Below are 17,159 nucleotides of genomic sequence, written 5' to 3'. Positions count from 1 at the left end.
CCTGGTGTGACATCGCAACTTGCACGCCGGTCACCGTCGGCCAGCACAGCAGCACTTATCGTCACATGGCTTGTAGATTGAGATGGCCTGGCCGAATAGAAAAACTGAGAGAGAGAGAGAGAGTTGGTGGAAGAAAGTGGTTACGGAGGAAAGTGGAAGGAAATTTCTCATGTGTAATAATCAATCTACATCGAGCGAGTGCTTTCGAGTTGAGAAGATGGCTGAAATGGTCGCTTATTACACACCATACCAAAATTATTTATGTGGCATATTTGATTACAATAGTAGGTAGCTATTTATTATTGAGAGACTAGTTTATAAAGCTAGTGACATGAATCTATATATGCATTGAGGGTGGCTATTTTCTTCGGCCACCAAAACTTATAAAGGGATGTAACATTTTTTGAAACAGTGTAACGAAACATATCACTGAGATCGGCCAAAAAATGGGCTCCCTTTCACAAATTCAAACGCATTCTTTAAATTAATCTTCTCGAGAACTGAAGCCGTCGTGTGGACTGTCAGCGACAACGTGCCTTGGAGTGGTTCTCACGAATCTAGAGGAGAATTATATATTTAACGAATGGGACGCGTTGTTGTTTGCCTCACTATAACCTGAGAACTGAATCACCTATCCTCTCTCATGCCACCCCACAAGCTAGCTAGCATTTCACTCAGCCAGTAGTCACGAGTCAAGATGGCCGAAATGATCTCGAGCGCCGCCACGGGTGTGTTGGGCTCCGTCATCGACAAGCTGGCTGCCATGCTCACCGACAAGTACAACCTCGCCAGAGACGTCAAGGAAGGGATCCGGTCCCTGCAAGACGAGCTGCGCACCATGGAAGCCATGCTGCTGAGGCTCGAAGACAAGGACGACAACCAGATTGATCCACTCGCCAAAGACTGGAGGAGCAAGGTGCGTGAGCTGTCCTACGATATTGAGGATTGCATCGACCGTTTTGTGCTCAATCACAGCCATGGAGATGGAGGTTCCACGGCCAACTTCGTGCACAAGGCCATTCAAATGGTGAAAACGTTGTTCAAGGACAGAGGAATAGCAGAGGAGATCCGACGACTCAAGAGGCTCGTGAGCGAGCAGAGCGAGCAGGGGAAACGCTACTACGACATCAATCAGTGTCTCCTCGCCTCTTCATCTCAGCCAGTGCTCTTGGATCCTCGAGCACCTTCACTCTTTCAGGAGGCCAGGGATCTTGTTGGAATCGATGCTCCTCGTGAGGAGATCATCAGCTTATTGAGATGTGAAGACAAGGAGCACAAGGTGGTGTCCATCTATGGGATAGGTGGACAGGGGAAGACCACTCTCGCCATGGAGGTGTACCACAAAATCACTGAAGCTGCTTTTGATAGGCGGGCTTTTTTGTCTGTATCACAAACTCCAGATATGAAGAAACTTCTTAGAGATATATTGTCTCAAATAAGCAAGAGCCATTTTGACCAGTCACAGATGTTAGAGACAGTTGAGCAGCTCATCCGCACAGTGAAAGAATGCTTAAAGGACAAGAGGTAATCAATATTATTTCTTTTTCTAATAGTTAACCAGTTCATCTAGCTAGAATAACGTCGTGCAATATTTGTTCATCATATGAGCTCACCCAATTATTAGGCCATTTATGAAATTTTCTGGGAATTTTAAAAAATGATTCATTTTTTCCTGGCCTAATGAACTTGACAGCATAAAATTACCTCAGATACTTCAATGGCTCAGCATATCTATCAAATGTCATCATTAAAGATGTTGCAACAATGAACAAACTCAAGTCAACTGTGCATCATTTTGGTAAAAATTTTACTTTACACCGTCTAATCCATACTCAGTAAAATTACTTCTTGGAAAATATGACCAGAATTCTAAATATCCATAAATATCTCATTTTGGAACTCAGCTTTTGAACTGAATGCGTCATGCCTTTTGAGTGGGTCTCTAGGTGTTCTAATGCGGTACTTACCATTTTGGAGGTTGTAACATATTTTTTAAATGATGGTAGTTTACATACTGTATTTCTCATGTGTAATAATTACTGATAAAAAAGTGTGCCACTACGATCCATCTTACATTTCTCCAACATCTTTAACTTCACTGGAATACGCTTCAATTCATGGTTTGCCTTACATAATTAATAGCGTGATTCCACAACCAATGTATGCAGGTACTTCATCTTGATTGATGATATCTGCCTTACCTGTCAATGACAATGGAAGCAGAATTATTACTACAACACGCATTGAAGCAGTAGCCAAATCTTGTAGTACTGGTATTGCTGCACAAATGTATCAAGCAAAGCCCCTTAGTCATGAGGACTCCCAAAGATTATTCTTTAAGAGGCTATTTTTGTCCGGTGATGATTGCCACCTAGATTTGAGGAAAGTATCCGATGATATTTTAAAGAAATGTTGTGGCTTACCACTAGCCATAATCAGTATAGCTGGTTTATTAGCAAACAGAAGCAAAGTAGTGGAAGTCTGGGTCAATGTATTGAGGTCTATTGCTGCTGCAGTTGACAAAGATTCTCCCATTGATAAGATGAAAAGAATTCTGCTGCTGAGTTACTTTGACCTTCCTCACCATATAAAGAGCTGTTTGCTATATCTGAGTGTGTTTCCAGAGGATTCTTTGATTGATTGCCAACACTTGATATTGTTATGGGTAGCCGAAGGACTGATTCCTGGACAGGACAGGGAAAGTATGGAGCAGCTAGGGAGAAGTAACTTGAATGAGCTCATCAATAGAAGTTTGGTGCAGCCAACCAAGGTTGGGGGACACGGCGCAAAGTGAAACAGTGCAGAGTCCATGATGTCACACTTGAGTTCATTGTATCAAAGGCCGTGGAGGACAACTTTGTTACTATATGGAATGGTAATGGTTTTTCTAAAAATTCTTCTTCAAACAAGATTCGCCGTCTATCCATCCAAAAAGATATTTCTTCCCGGGCGGAAGAGATTGCCAGGATGATAAAAAATGGAGCTCAGATCCGATCCATCAATATCTTTGGCTCAAATTCAGTTCTGGTTAATAAGCATGCCACAGAGTTCTTAAACAGCCAAGTCTTGCGAGTGCTGAATATAGAAGGTGAGGTTGGTGAATGCTCTCTTGGAAATGTCAAAAGTTTAGGTCAGTTGAAGTTCTTGAGGATAGACAACAAATTTAAGGCTAGCAAGCTTCCAGAAGATATAGAAAAGCTGCAATGTCTAGAGACTCTAAATGTGAGATGGCAATTTCTTGAAAAGCTACCAGCAAGTATTATCCAGTTGCAGAAGCTAGTGCGTCTTCTTGTCCATGAGTTGGTGCGCCTACCCGATGGAATCGGAAGTCTGCAGGCGTTGGAAGAGCTATCAAGTATCAATTTGGGTATTGAATCTGTAAAGTTTATCCAAGGACTCGGTGATCTGACCAATCTGAAATTACTTAAAATTGATTGGCCATGCTCTACTGAATTACGTGATATGAAGGATCACAAGGAAGCATGTATCTCAATGCTCTCCAGGCTGTTCAGGCACCTGCGAGAACTACATGTGTGGCAGAGTTATCCTAATGCCACATGTTCATTCATGGTTCCGTGTGTCCCTACTCCACTACCACTTCGAAAGCTTGTTGGTCTTGATATACATAACTTAAATAGGGTGGGCCCTCAAATTAGCTCACTAGTCAACCTGACCCGCCTCCACATTTTTGTCCGTGGTGAAGCAGGCAAGGAAGGAATAAATATCCTAGCAAGTTTACCCATGCTGCTCTCTCTTACTGTTGTCTTACCCAATGGCGAAGAGGGAGATTCAGGCATCGTCTACCCATGGAACGCAATCAACCCACAAGGATTTCAGCGTTTGCTCAAGTTTCATTTGCGCTGTTATTGGTGGGACGCGGCATTGGAGTTTGAGCCGGGAGCCATGCCAAAGCTCGAAAGGCTCAAACTGCACCTGTTGGCACGGTTCCAGTTCAAGTTTGGGGAAGGTGGCCTCGTCCTTGGGCTGCAGAACCTGGCAGGGCTCAAACATCTGGCTATAGATATTAACTGCAGCGCTGCTGTTGCAGACGAGGTGGAGGCTTTGGAGGATGACATCAGGGGCGCAGCAGCCGTCCATCCCAACCGTCCCATACTCTAGATCCAAAGAATTCATCAAGATTGGATGGCTCAGGGGTGCAGCAGGCGTCCATCTAACCATGCCATAGTAGAAGCCTAACACTACTACACAACTTTAATGGAGGCGGGCGCTTTCGGTTTCCCGCGGCGGGCAAAGCCGTCCGCCGCGGCCTAGAGGCCACGGTAAATCGTGGCTTAACCACGGCGGGAGGCTTTGCCCGCCGCGGTTAACCGATTTACCGTGGCGGGCGGTGTAACGTGCCTGCTGCGGTAAATATACTTTTACCACGGCGGGCACGTTACACTGCCCGCCGCGGTAAATTATTTTACCGCGGCGGACACCTTTTGTGGCCCGCCGCGGTTATGTTCATTAGCCGTGGCGGGCTTTATTATTTGCCCACCTCGGTAAATTATTTCCTAAATTAAAAAAAATACAGCAGACATATAAATTCAAATTCAAATCACATCCAGATTTCACAGATTAAACTTAAAAAGTATGCAGCATTACACATGAGATAATATACATATATATACATTCACTTAGTCGTTCTTGTCATCGTTAATTCATTACATTTACATATTAAAGTCGTTATACATGCGCTAAGGTGTAATCCTGCGGACGCATTATCGTGGGCCATTTCCTCATCCTCTCGTACTCCGGTAAAATCGCTAGCGGGCTGTTCTCATTGAAGAACGTGCCCCCTTCAAGCACGCATTTGTCTAAGACAAACTTACATATGTCCGCCTTTGTCTGCCTGAAGCTGTGTTGGGTGCTCTGCACGTCTCTCGACCAGTTCAATCCATTCTTGAGCACCCTCCAACTACTGTTGTACTGCTTGCACACCCTCAGGAACTCACAGGCGTAGAAGCCACAGGTTTGTGATCCTACCGGTTGTTTGGCACACTGCATGATCGATACACAAGCATTACAACACAGGCATTAGAACGCATATGAATGGAAAGCACAATTAAACCTTTCAAATACTTACCAGAAAGTTGCGTCTAATTTTGATGCGGTTCTTATGCTTAGCCTTAAAATTCTCTGTTCTTCGATCATAGCATTTAGGATCCTTCACGTACTCCTTATAAGTGCTATACGAAATGTACTAGTATTAGGCAGGGCATTAGAACGCATATGAGAAGACAGTTCAGTCATTTACACTCTGAGGCAATCTTCAAAGGCCTTGTACCCTTTTAAGTTTGGCACTGTCAACGAATCAAATACGCAGGCCCTGCCATCCTGAGGGTAGATGATAAATGCAACCCAGTGACCCTCGAGGCCTTGGCTGCGCCATTGAAACAAAATACAGGTTACGACGAGAAATAATAATTCTAGCTAGCTACCCACTTATCTCTACAGGCATGTCTTCGACTTACCCAAAGTGGTAGGTAGCTAGGATACACCCATTTCCCCTGATCTTCTTCATTGCTCCTAGTATGTACCTTGAAATGTTCAACTTCTCATTGTCCATCAGTTTCTTCCTGTGCGCCTCTCTCTGTCGCTTGGTCAAGTCTTTCATGGTTGGATGATTGTCATCTAGGTGGTAACCAATGATGAGTCTTTGAGCAATATGCATTGGAGATAGATAGATAACATCAAGTTTTAGTTCCTTGGATATATAGGCCATCAACCTGCAAGGACAAGCCATCGTGGCATATATAAGTAGTCTTGACCGATTCAAAGGCAGGTGATATGTGAAACTCGCAATTCATCACTTACATAGAGAACAAGGTAACTTGGGCGATGTCAAGGTCTTGTTCCCACAGTAGTTTGTACATGTCGTGGAAGTCCACGGGGAGTTCTACATCATTGCCGGGCAAGTGGAAGTACTCTGCCACAACCTTGACTAGAAAACCATGCAGGCCAGCTTTTGCCGCTTACATGTACCAGAGATGAAACCTCCTTGTCTCCCACCTTTCCTCGTCGACGAGTTGGGCCTTGGTTATCATGAACTTCCCATGCTCGTAATGGCCGGGGCAGTCATCCGATTCAGGAAATAGATGGAAAGGTGATCTCGGCCTGGGATAGAAATGTTAGTACCATATTATGGCAAAGAAAAGTTATTAGCAAATTATGCTCGCCGCTACCATACCTTTCGAACTCAAGTGAGTATGTGAGCTGCCCTTCATCGCCTTTAGTCTTCGCCAGCGGTGGAGGACAGTGGCTTGTGCTCGCAATGGCAGCAGGCGGTGTCTTTGCCCCCGGTTCCTCCGTGCCTCCCGGTCCTTTGCCCGTGCCCTTAGACGGACTGCCGGGAGGTGGAGGTGGACTTGTTGTTGGAGGAGGAGAACGAGGGTGAGGGCTTGTGCCTCCCGGTCCTTTGCTCGTGCCCTTAGATGGACTACCGGGAGGTGGAGGTGGACTTGTTGTTGGAGGAGGAGAATGAGGGTGAGGGCTTGTGCCTCGGGGTGAGTTCCTTCCCTTGTCATCCCCGCCATTGCCTTCGTCATCGCCGTCGCCATGATCCGGATCATCGGGGGGACAAGATCCGGCAACGGATGGTTGTGATGCTGGTGTCGCCGTCAGCGTAGAAGTCGGCGTCGAGAGAATGATCTCTATGTCGTCCTTGTTCCACAGGACTTCGAAACCCAAGGCAGCTCCAAGGATCGTTACCCCTTCTGCAGTTGGATATTCCATTTCAAATTCTTCGTATTCGGTCGCATACCATGTAAGTATCACGACAGCATAGTTGGCAGGGATCTGGTCTTGGTTGAAATCTTTGATATCTTCTTTGGGGTGCATGTAACCCTCACCCACGGTCAACTTTTTCGCCCTACCGAACGGGATCGTGAGGTGGACGCGCATGGGTTCCCGGATGTCATTGACGGGGTGCCTTGGGCGATCCTCGATCATCGGCAGTGGCTGCCCTTGTGGAACTTGAGGCACAGCCATGCTAGCCTGGCGAAGCATCTGTGACCTCATCGACACCATATCTGGGTCATTGCTCGTGAAGGCTTCTTTTATGGACCGGCTGATCATTTCGGCCACGCCTTGATCATAGCCCTTCTGAAAGATGCCCTCCTTGTACCTCTGCCTTGACCGGTATGTGGCAGCGTCGGATTGCCATGACTCCACTGAGTTCCAGCTCATCTTCGACGACATGCCACGGACGCGGCCACGGTGCTCGGGGGTTCCCAGCGCCAGGGTTAGCAAGTCCTGGCCCCTGCGAACCTCGAAGCTGTCCTTGGATTTAGCGACCTCGATGAGAGCCCTCTCCACCTCCTCGAACTTGGGCTCATTGAACTTGCTCGCGCCCTCCTTGAGCTTCTTCAGCTTGCGGGCATAGATGAAGTCCTTAGCCCTCAAGTCTACACCGTCGTACGGATTGGGAAGCTCGGTGGCAGCTCTAGCCCTTTCTTCCTCCCGCCACTAGGGCCTCTTACCAGCAAACCCAGTCATGCCCAAGTGGTGGGGGTGCAGGTTCTTCTTCGCGAGTGCGCTGAACTTGGCGCTCTTTGCCTTTGCTTCTTCTGTTGTTCTTTGTTTGCAGAACTCTTCCCAGTGATGTTCCTTCACCATAGTGTATTTGACATAGGGTGACTTGCCTAGCTTCAGGTAGTACCTAGTCAGCATGGACTTGAAGTTTCTAAAGGCTCTTCCTGCCACGTGCATGACCCACTCCCTGCACTTGTTCAGATCGGCGTCCTCGGGATAATGGAAGCTCCTCGTCACCTCACCCCAGATATGTGTCTTGTAGTCGACCAGGACATTGTTCCACTCCTCCCAAGTGATCTCCACCTTGTCCTTGACTATACATGCCACCTGGTTGCTGAACTTGGCAAGGACCGTGGGTGGCGACAATGGGTTTCCCTCTGGTCCCACCTCATGGATCACATGGACTTCGCCGTGGGTTTCCCTCCGATGCCTCCCGTGTTCCCCCCTTCTCAGCTTTGTCCTCTGACCCCTAGACTTGCCTGAAGTGGTTGGAGATGGAGCGGGGGGTTCTTTGTCCCTGACTTGTTCCTCCTCGAAATTCAATTCTCGAGGCACCACCGGCATTTGTTCAGGGTTTGGAGACCGCGCACTTTCAACTTCGTCGTCCCTCGGTTGGTAGGTCGGATCATCTTCGTCCTCTGTACGACGTTTCTTTGTTGGCCTCGGGGTCACGGACACTTGGCTCTCGAGGCTAGTTGATGATGATGCACTAGGGGTAGGGTCGCGCCATTCGCTTATCGGTTCCTCCGCCATTGGAAAGCTACAATGAATACATATTTTAGTTGTATAGACACAGTTATAGAGTAGTAAAGTAGAGTAGTACTAGAGTAGTAAAGCAGAGTAGTACTAGAGTAGTAAAGTAGTAGTAGTTGGCTCAGATTTGCCCCATTGTCATCACATCGCTTTTAAACTGGTTGCTTGTATCTGGTATACAAGCCATCCTAGTTTAGCGGGGGCACTCGATCATCATCGCCGCTGCCTCAGCATAAAAGGGTTCACATCATTGCATATGCCACTGCCTCAGCTTAGAAGTGTGAAAAGAATCATCATTGCAAATACCAAACAAAAGCCATCAAGATAGTTTCAAAATTCGGCCCCAAAGGGCTAAGTCCTTCGGCCATCAAGATAGAGTAGAAGACTAGAGGAGGTGAGAGTAGAGTAGAGTAGAGTAAGAGCTGTACAGCTCAAAAGTTTGTTTGGCATCATAGGCAGCAATAAACCCCCATCACAGCTCAATCAAATTTAGTCAGTAAGAGTAAGAGTAGTAGAGGAACTGCTCAATTTAGTCAGCAAGACAGTAGTAGTAGAGTTCAGTAGTAGCAGTGTTAGCAGAGTTTAGTAGAAGATTCAGTAGAGTTTAGTAGTAGATTGTATAGTAGTAGTAGTAGTATTCTATAGTAGAAGGACACTGAGCACACAGTGGTAGGGCTAAGTCTTCGACCATCAAACTGAGCACTCACACTGTTGTAGAAGGAAGCAAGGGAATGCAAAATCGCATCATAGGCATCATAACCTATTAGAGGCATCATAGGCAGTGGCATTGCCTCAGCACAAGAAAGCATCATGCTCAGTCAAAAATTCATCCCAATTCCATCCCAATTTATCAAAATTCATCCCAATTTCAAACCTCGGATTACTATTGATTTCATATCCTGTGTGTGCTTTTTATATTTTTTTTCACTGAATGCAGAGATCACTATTTATGCAGCACTTTCTATCAAATGGACACTACAAGGCAAGACGAAAATAATATTTTGACTGCAAGAGGGTGCCATAGCTCCCCTTTGAGTCAAGGTCATCTTCATATCATTGGTTTCTATAAAGTTGCCTCTTACTGACTGAAATTCATCTTGCACAGATTTGCCTCTTACTCACTGATGACATTGTAAGACATGGAAAAGTCATATATTTTGTCATGTTATCTATCCTTTTAGTGATTTTGTTTTCAGATTTGAAGTAATCCTTCTCAATGAATTCTTTGAAATGTAAAAGAGCCAAGACAATGATAAGCACATCATAAACATACACGTATGATCGTACTTCCTGAGTTATAATTAGGGTACCTTCTTATGGCCATGGTGAACAAATAGTGAAGCTTTAATTACATATGGTGCAAAGCTTTTATACTCCCAAAGTCATTTTATTTTATTCTTCATAAGAAAAAAAAATATGTTAGAAACTTAGGATCATATTCTTCTGACTATGACCAGATTTTTTTAACTCTTTAATGGTATGTCTCCGCCTCACACTCTTCTGAATAGCATAATGGACAGGAGAGCCATGAACCCTACTCTAGTAAAATTTGGGGAATTATTCTAGAATTCCTATGAAGGAAACTGAAACATTTCATGAGATACTATTCCCTTATAAATACAAGATGTCAGAACGAAGCTACTTTGCATCAATGTACTGTGCAGGGTGTTTACTCTAGTTTCATAGTTACACGTGACAATTATGTATAGTATGCTGTGAAAGTTTCATATTTGTTATCAATCAGTTTGCAATTTTCCCATCCAAATAACCAGATCCATATGCTTTTTCTTTTTCTTTTGCTTTGTTATACTTATATAAGTTTTTAAACACCTTGAACCAATCAAACATTATATGTAAATTTTTAAGAGAAAAGTATGAAGCTCAAAACAGCACTTTGCAATTACAAATTTGCCCAGGGAAATCTGACAGTACTGATGACTGCTCATGGACAAACTAAACCTCCTAAATCAGGGAATGCAACAGTACTAGACAACTACATGTTGCAGAAACATTCATCACCTAATGCTGTTGAGATTCGAAGCATGTAATTACAGAACCAAGGTACTACTACCAGATAAACTTCTCCAGCAGGGATCATTTGCAATAAACAAGCAAGCAGAGTAGAAATTAGTTTGCTGGAACGTAGTTCTTACCTCGGCCTGGGCGCAGCAGGTTCCAAGTGAGGAGGTAGCGGCTAGAGCCCGTCTGTGGCAGCGGCGCCTCAGGCACGATCACAAGCTCATGCTGGTTGGCCTCGTAGTCCACCACTCTGCGCTCGGGGACGTTCACACCGAAGAGCAGGTGGTGCAGGTCGAAGTAGACCACATCTGGGTGTGGTTGACCAAAGTCAGCGGGGGTGACGGCGGCGGCCCTCGGTGTCGGCGGCCGGAGCTATGGCTCCGGGCTCCAAGGACGGGGCCCGGTGTGTGGACGGTGACCGGGGAGGAGGATGGGGCGGGGGGCGCGTGCGGTGGCCGCGGAGGAGCTCAGTGGCCGGCGCTAGGGTTCCGGGGACGGGGCCCGGCGCGGAGGAGCTCGGCGGCCGGAGCAAGGGTTCCGGGGAGAGGAGGACGGGGGCGGGGCACGGGCACGGGGGAGGAGGATGGGGGCGGGGGTCACCGCGGAGGAGCTCGGCGACGGGGATGGCGGCGGCGGCGCTAAGTTTCGGCAGACCTTCGGGGTCGAATTCGAGGGCGCGAAAGACTTAGAAAATTTGGGCGAGCAGCGACACATATATAGCCACGGATTAACCGCGGCAGGCAATATAAGCCGCCCGCCGTGGTAAATGTTTACTGCAGCGGGCACCTTAGACTGCCCGCCGTGATTAATCTATTAACCGCGGCGGGCGCTGTTACGTGCCCGCCACGGTTAATATTTTCGCATTTCCTCATTCAATCTAACACTGATATTTATTATCAATCTAAAACTTATTTTTGTATTTTGCATTTGGTGTGTAGTAGTAGTAGTAGAGTAGTGCTGTGTAGTAGTAGAGTACATGTGAGTAGTAGAGAGTAGTATTAGTACAATAGATAGTAGTAGTAGGTTGAGTAGTACTAGTAGAGTAGTATTGTATAGTAGTAGCAGTAGATTCAGTAGTACTAGTAGAGTAGTATGGTTCCATGATATTAATAATAAGTTACAAAACTTGTCTTCAATAGATCGAGCTATATTATTACATATATGTCTCTGGGATACATATATCATTTTGGTGCAGGTGCTTTCACCGTGCTCTTCTCACCATCGGGGCGGGCCCACGGCATCATCCTGGACTTGTTGAATCGGTCCTCGACGGCCTTGATCTTCTTTGGATGATCGGTAAAAAGCTCGAGCTCTGCGTAGTTGTTGTATTGTTTGGGACTCTGCACCCCATCAGCTCCCACAATCCGCTGCTTTCTGGACACAACCACATGCCTTTTTGGGTCCTCTGCATATATATAGTAGGCCACTTGCGCGACATTGGTTGCTAGTACCCACGGGTCATCTTTGTAGCCGATACTTTTGAGGTCCACGGTGGTTAGCCCATAACTGTCCACTGCAACCGCATTTGGTTTGACCCACTGGCAACGGAAGACGGTTATGCGTAGGTTTTGGCCGTAGTCAAGTTCCCATATTTCTTTGACTTGCCCATAGTATTGCATCCTCTGGCCCGTGGACTCTTCTTCGCCCTCATATCGAACACCGCAGTTCTGTGCCGAGCTCTTCTTGTCCTTGTCTTTCGTGTGGAACCTGTAGCCCTGGACGTCATACCCTTGCCACGTGGTGATTTGGCTGGATGGGCCTAACACAAGCCTCTTAACGGTCTCCATATCTTCATTAGGGCATCCTTCAAGGGGTATGTGTTGTTCTTTGAGCCACTCTATGAAATTGCTCTTGTGATGGTTCTAGACCCATGCCTTCGTGCGCTGTCCGTCATTAGCGGCGCGGATCTCTTCCAGGTGCTTTTCAATGTATTTCTCCATGCTCACTAACTGATGAAGGATGCTGTAATGAGCTTCTTGCACCGTTCGGTTTGCCACATCAGTGCGTACTTTTCGGCCTGTGCACCCCATCCCTGAGGTTTTGCCTTCGTGGTGATGGATAGGCAGCCCAATCACCCTCCCATCTCTTATGTACCTCATACACCAGTTCACGGCCTCCTCCGTTGTGTATGCCTCGATCATAGAGCCCTCTAGGTAAGCGCGGTTATGGACGTATTTGTTGAGGGTGGACATGAACCGCTCGTACGTCCACATCTGGTGTAGGTACACGGGGCCCAGTTGATGGACCTGATCGACCATATGCATCATTAGGTGTGACATAATATCAAAGTAAGATGGTGGAAAGCACATCTCGAGCTGGGAAAGGGTCTCCATGATGAACTCCTTCAGGGCAGGCAGCTCAGCCTTATCAATGACCTTCTGGGTGATGCGGTTAAAGAAGTATGACATCCGTGTGATGACCATCTTCACGTACTATGGACGGATAGCCCTAATCGCAATTGGTAGGAACACCGTCAGCATGACGTGGCAGTCATGTGAGTTGTAGCCGGTCATTATGAGGTCTTTCATGGAGACCAGGCTCTTGATGTTGGAAGAGAAACCAGTTGGCACCTTGATACCCCTAAGCAACTTAAGAAAAGTCGTCCTCTCGTCTTGCGTTAGGTTGTAGGCCGCACCCGGGATATCGACTTTACCGTTCTGAGGCAGTCCAGGGTGAAGGTCTGGCCTGATGCCCAGATTGACAAGATCCGTCCGTGACTTGATACCATCCTTTGTCTTGCCCTTGATGTCTAGCAGGACACCGATCGTGCTATCGAAGACATTTTTCTCCAGGTGCATGCAGTCAATGGCATGGGGTGTATTCAGTGTTTTCCAATACGACAGGTACTTGAAGAAAATTGACTTCTTCTTGAAAGGAACGGTGGTGGGGACTTCCTCCGTCTGGTCCCGCTTTCGCTTCCTTGTCTGCTTGGGCCCCTCTTCAGGCGGCTTCTTCTTCTTTCCAAACTCCACCTGATCCATGTCCTTGACCATCTCATACACCTTTGTCCCCCAACTAGTCTGCGTCGGTTGATCACGCCGCGGCTCGTCCTGATTGTCAAAGTATTTGTTCATAATACTTCTTCTATACCTATGATTTTTGGCGAGGAACCGTCTGTGCCTCATGTACACCATCTTATTGGATCCCTTAAGGTAAGTGTAGCAGGTCCCGTCGATGCAAATTACGCAGCCAGTCTACCCTTTGATCTGCCCCGACAGTGAGAAGAGACCGGGGTAATCAGTGATGGTGACAAAGATGATTGCTTTTAGTGTGAACTTCTCCTTGCGGGATGCATCCACCATCTGGACCCCAACATCAAATAGTATCTTCATTTCCTCCATGAACGGCTCCAGGAACACATCTATATCGTTGCCGGGCTGCTTCGGTCCGGAGATAAGCATGGTCAGCATAAGGTACCTACGCTTCTGACATAGATGGGGAGGTAGGTTGTACATGGTGAGCACGACGGGCCAAGTATTGTGCGAGCTGCTAAGCTCACCAAACGGGTTCATCCCGTCGGTACTCAGCGTGAACCTAACATGCCTGGGCTCCTTGCCAAACTCTGGGTAGGCCTCGTCGAAATCCTTCCACTGCTTGCCATCGGATGGGTGCCGTAGCTTGCCATCGTCTTTCAGGCGGTCAGCTGATGCATGCCAGGACATGAGCTTGGCATCGTCTGGGTTCCCGAATATTGCATGCAGGCGATCGGTCACTGGCAGGTACCACACCGACAGTGCTGGACTTTTCCTGTGCGTGTAACCCTCTTCTTCATCGTCCTGCTGAGCTGAGATCTGTTTGGCCGCATTGCTCTTCTTTGCCCCCTTCTTGTTCTTCTTCTGACCACCCCGCAAGCCTCCCTCGTCTTCTGCATCCATGCGACAACCAGCATTTTTCTTGTACCGACTAAAGCCGCAGTGCGGACAACTCGTCAAATTCTCATACTCATTGCCCCGATACAGGATGCAGTGGTTAGGGCATGCATCAAACTTTCTAAGCTTCATCGCCACTGGCCGGATCAGCTTCTTGGCCCGATAAGTATTGGCGGGCACCTTGTTAGCCATTGGGTACGTGGTGGCAAGGTAGCTTAACAACTCATTGAAGCTAGTGTCAGACCAACCATACGAGCCTTCAACATCAACATATGGAGGTTAAAATGGAGCGCCGTGCACTCCTTCAGACAATCGCCGCCGTCCTTATAGAGAGGATCAACTGCCGCCTGCTTCAACTCTCTGAAATTCTCCAACCACTTTGGGTAACCCAACACAATGTCATCTTCATCGAAGTGTTTGACTAGATCTTCAACAAGCTGCACATCCTCGGGTTGGCTCACAGTATCTTGACCATCCCCACCGTCACCGGCTTCGTCGGCCATGTCTTGCATTAGATCATCCACCGTGATGTAATCACGACAACTGTTGTCACTGTCGGCTGGCGTAGCTGCTGCTGAAGATGATGAGGAGCCGGGTGCTCCTAAAGGATCTTTGTTCACTAGTGGTGCTATCGTCGTCGACGTCGAAGAGCTCACGCCAGATGCACCGCCACTCGCACCAACTCTTTCGCCGTGAAATGTCCAGACTGTGTAGCCCTCGACGAAACCATACATGATCAAATGAGTTTGCACCTCGCTGTCTCGGTGGGCTTTCAGGTTCTTGCAACGAGAACATGGACATATGGTTGTCATCCACTTCAGTCTCTCACGGTGAGCTTTACCAGCAGCAATAAACTTCCTTAATTCAAAGAGGTATCGTGGATCATTCACTCTATCGATCCGGTACATCCATTCTGACCTATCCATCATACATGCGAACATTATCCGTCACAATCAACATTAAATAAAGAAGAATTAGGAGAAATTGATGATTTTTACGTCCAAAATCATGAAAAAGAGAGGAAATGACGATGTGAAAGATGAAGCATGCATCTATGATGAATCTAAAGTTAAAGAAATACATGACATCATTTTTTCCATTAAAATTGATCTAGATCTAGATCTAGATCTAAAGAGAACTCTAGGTGATGGAAATAGAGAGAGAGGATGGAAGGAGAGAGGGAGAGCCTTTATGAACCTCTTATGATGTCCTCCTCCCCCAAATCCAAGCCCTTCAACTCAAATCAAAAGTTTCCTCAAATTTTAGGGTAAAGCCTCCCCCCATGAGTTTGAGAGAGGAAGACCCGTGGAGAAGATGAAGGGGTGGTGCTGTGTATTTGTACAGGCTTTATCGCGGCGGGCAAGATAAAGCGTCCGCCTCGGTAAATCAACTCTTTACCGCGGCAGTCAGTTTAAAGAGCCCACCACGGTAAATCGTATAAACCACGGCGGGCGATTCATACCGCCCGCCGCGGTAAATAACGATTTCCTGCGGTGGGCAAGTAAGGTGGCCCGCCGCGGTAAACCCTTTTCCCGTAGCGGGCGCCTCGGTGGCCGGCCTCGGTGGCCGGCCACCGGTTAACCGTGGCGGGCAAAAGAGGTGCCCCCCACGGAGCCCATTTTGGCCACGCTGCGCAAATTGATTCCTGTAGTAGTGTAATGAAGACCATTGTGAGTACATGATGTGGAGAATAAGTATGACCACCAATTATCATATGTTTTTCTGTTTTTAGGTACGTACGGAGTATGTAGGAATTGAACAAGGCAAATTCGACCTTTCGGATGGCAGGCAGCACCGCTGGTTGATAGCTATCTCAGTCTTTCAGAGAGCTTAAACTGGTGGTTCCAATTGCTATGTGGCTTTTAGTTCTGACAATGCCTAGGTAGGTTTGCTTGCGTAGTTTTGTCTGGTACGACACTTAATTTTATTTTAGAAATTCTAGTCTTCTTTTTTATGCATTGAGTTCATCCGTCACATGGTTCATTATTGTATTTGTTTCCAAATTAAGATCGATCAGTATTTGTAACGTAACTCCAAATTTTTTTGTGTCATGTGGAGCGTTATTTTAAGCTTGAGTAGAATACATCAGTGACTCTTCTGTTAATTATTAGTGACATGTGTTATGGTGCTTGAGGGCAAACTGTGGTTCCTCCCTGTCGGGTTCATAAACCCGGGGTCCCTAATGGGCCAACTTCCCAGCAAAAGCTCGGCCTAGCAGACGACGTTGTGAACGACGCGCGACTCCTAGGCCGGCCCAGATACCTCCGATAGGCTGGAAGAAGCAACCCGGTCTTCAACCGGAAGGCCGAGCCAAGGAAGAAACGAGGCTCGCTTCCGACACCGACCCGCCTCTTCGACCGGAGAGACGACGCTCGCCTCTCCGGCTCCGACCCGCCTCTCCGGCCGAGAGACGACACTGGCCTCTCCGACTCCGACCCGCCTCTCCGACTAGAGAGACAACGAACCTCTGCTTACGGCTTCCGACTCCGACCCACCGCAGTCGGAGCCGACAGGGAACAAACCAACCGGGGATGCCCGCCCGGTGAGGACCCGAGAAGTCAGGCGGAGCAGATAAGGCATGACGCTCAAGTCAAACCACAATACTGAGGACCGTACCCTGCACACCTATAGGACGGTACTGTTAGGACATGTCGGAAGGGTGCTCTACAACCTTTCAGGCATGTCAGAACCCAAACAGTGTTGTGGGTGGCGACGTTTGCCCTACAGTGTTGTGGGCGCCATCATTTGCCATACCTAGTGAACATAGTAAAACCACCCACATGCATCTAACATAAAACAATGTTGTGGGCACCGACGAACCATCTTGTACCCCATGGCGTGGGCAACAAAACTTGGTAGCTCACACTCTATCTCTCTCTCACTTGTAAGGCCATCCCCTTCATCTATAAAAGGGGATGTGCTCTCTCCCAACAGGGACGATCGATTTGAACAACAAACGGATCACTCAGATTCACTCCCTGCTAG

At 47.4% G+C, this 17,159-nt stretch overlaps 1 pseudogene; it reads left to right on the top strand.

Annotated features, from left to right (window-relative positions):
* The first annotated feature begins 697 nt into the window (after window positions 1-697).
* LOC136481837 (disease resistance protein RGA5-like) lies at window positions 698-4,197 on the top strand (annotated as a pseudogene).
* The last annotated feature ends 12,962 nt before the right edge of the window (window positions 4,198-17,159 follow it).

The sequence above is a fragment of the Miscanthus floridulus genome, chromosome 9 (assembly GCF_019320115.1).
Source record: "Miscanthus floridulus cultivar M001 chromosome 9, ASM1932011v1, whole genome shotgun sequence".
Lineage (NCBI taxonomy): Eukaryota > Viridiplantae > Streptophyta > Magnoliopsida > Poales > Poaceae > Miscanthus > Miscanthus floridulus.
The sequence above is the reverse complement of the archived record's forward strand: the minus strand, read 5'-3'. Positions and strand labels throughout refer to the sequence as shown.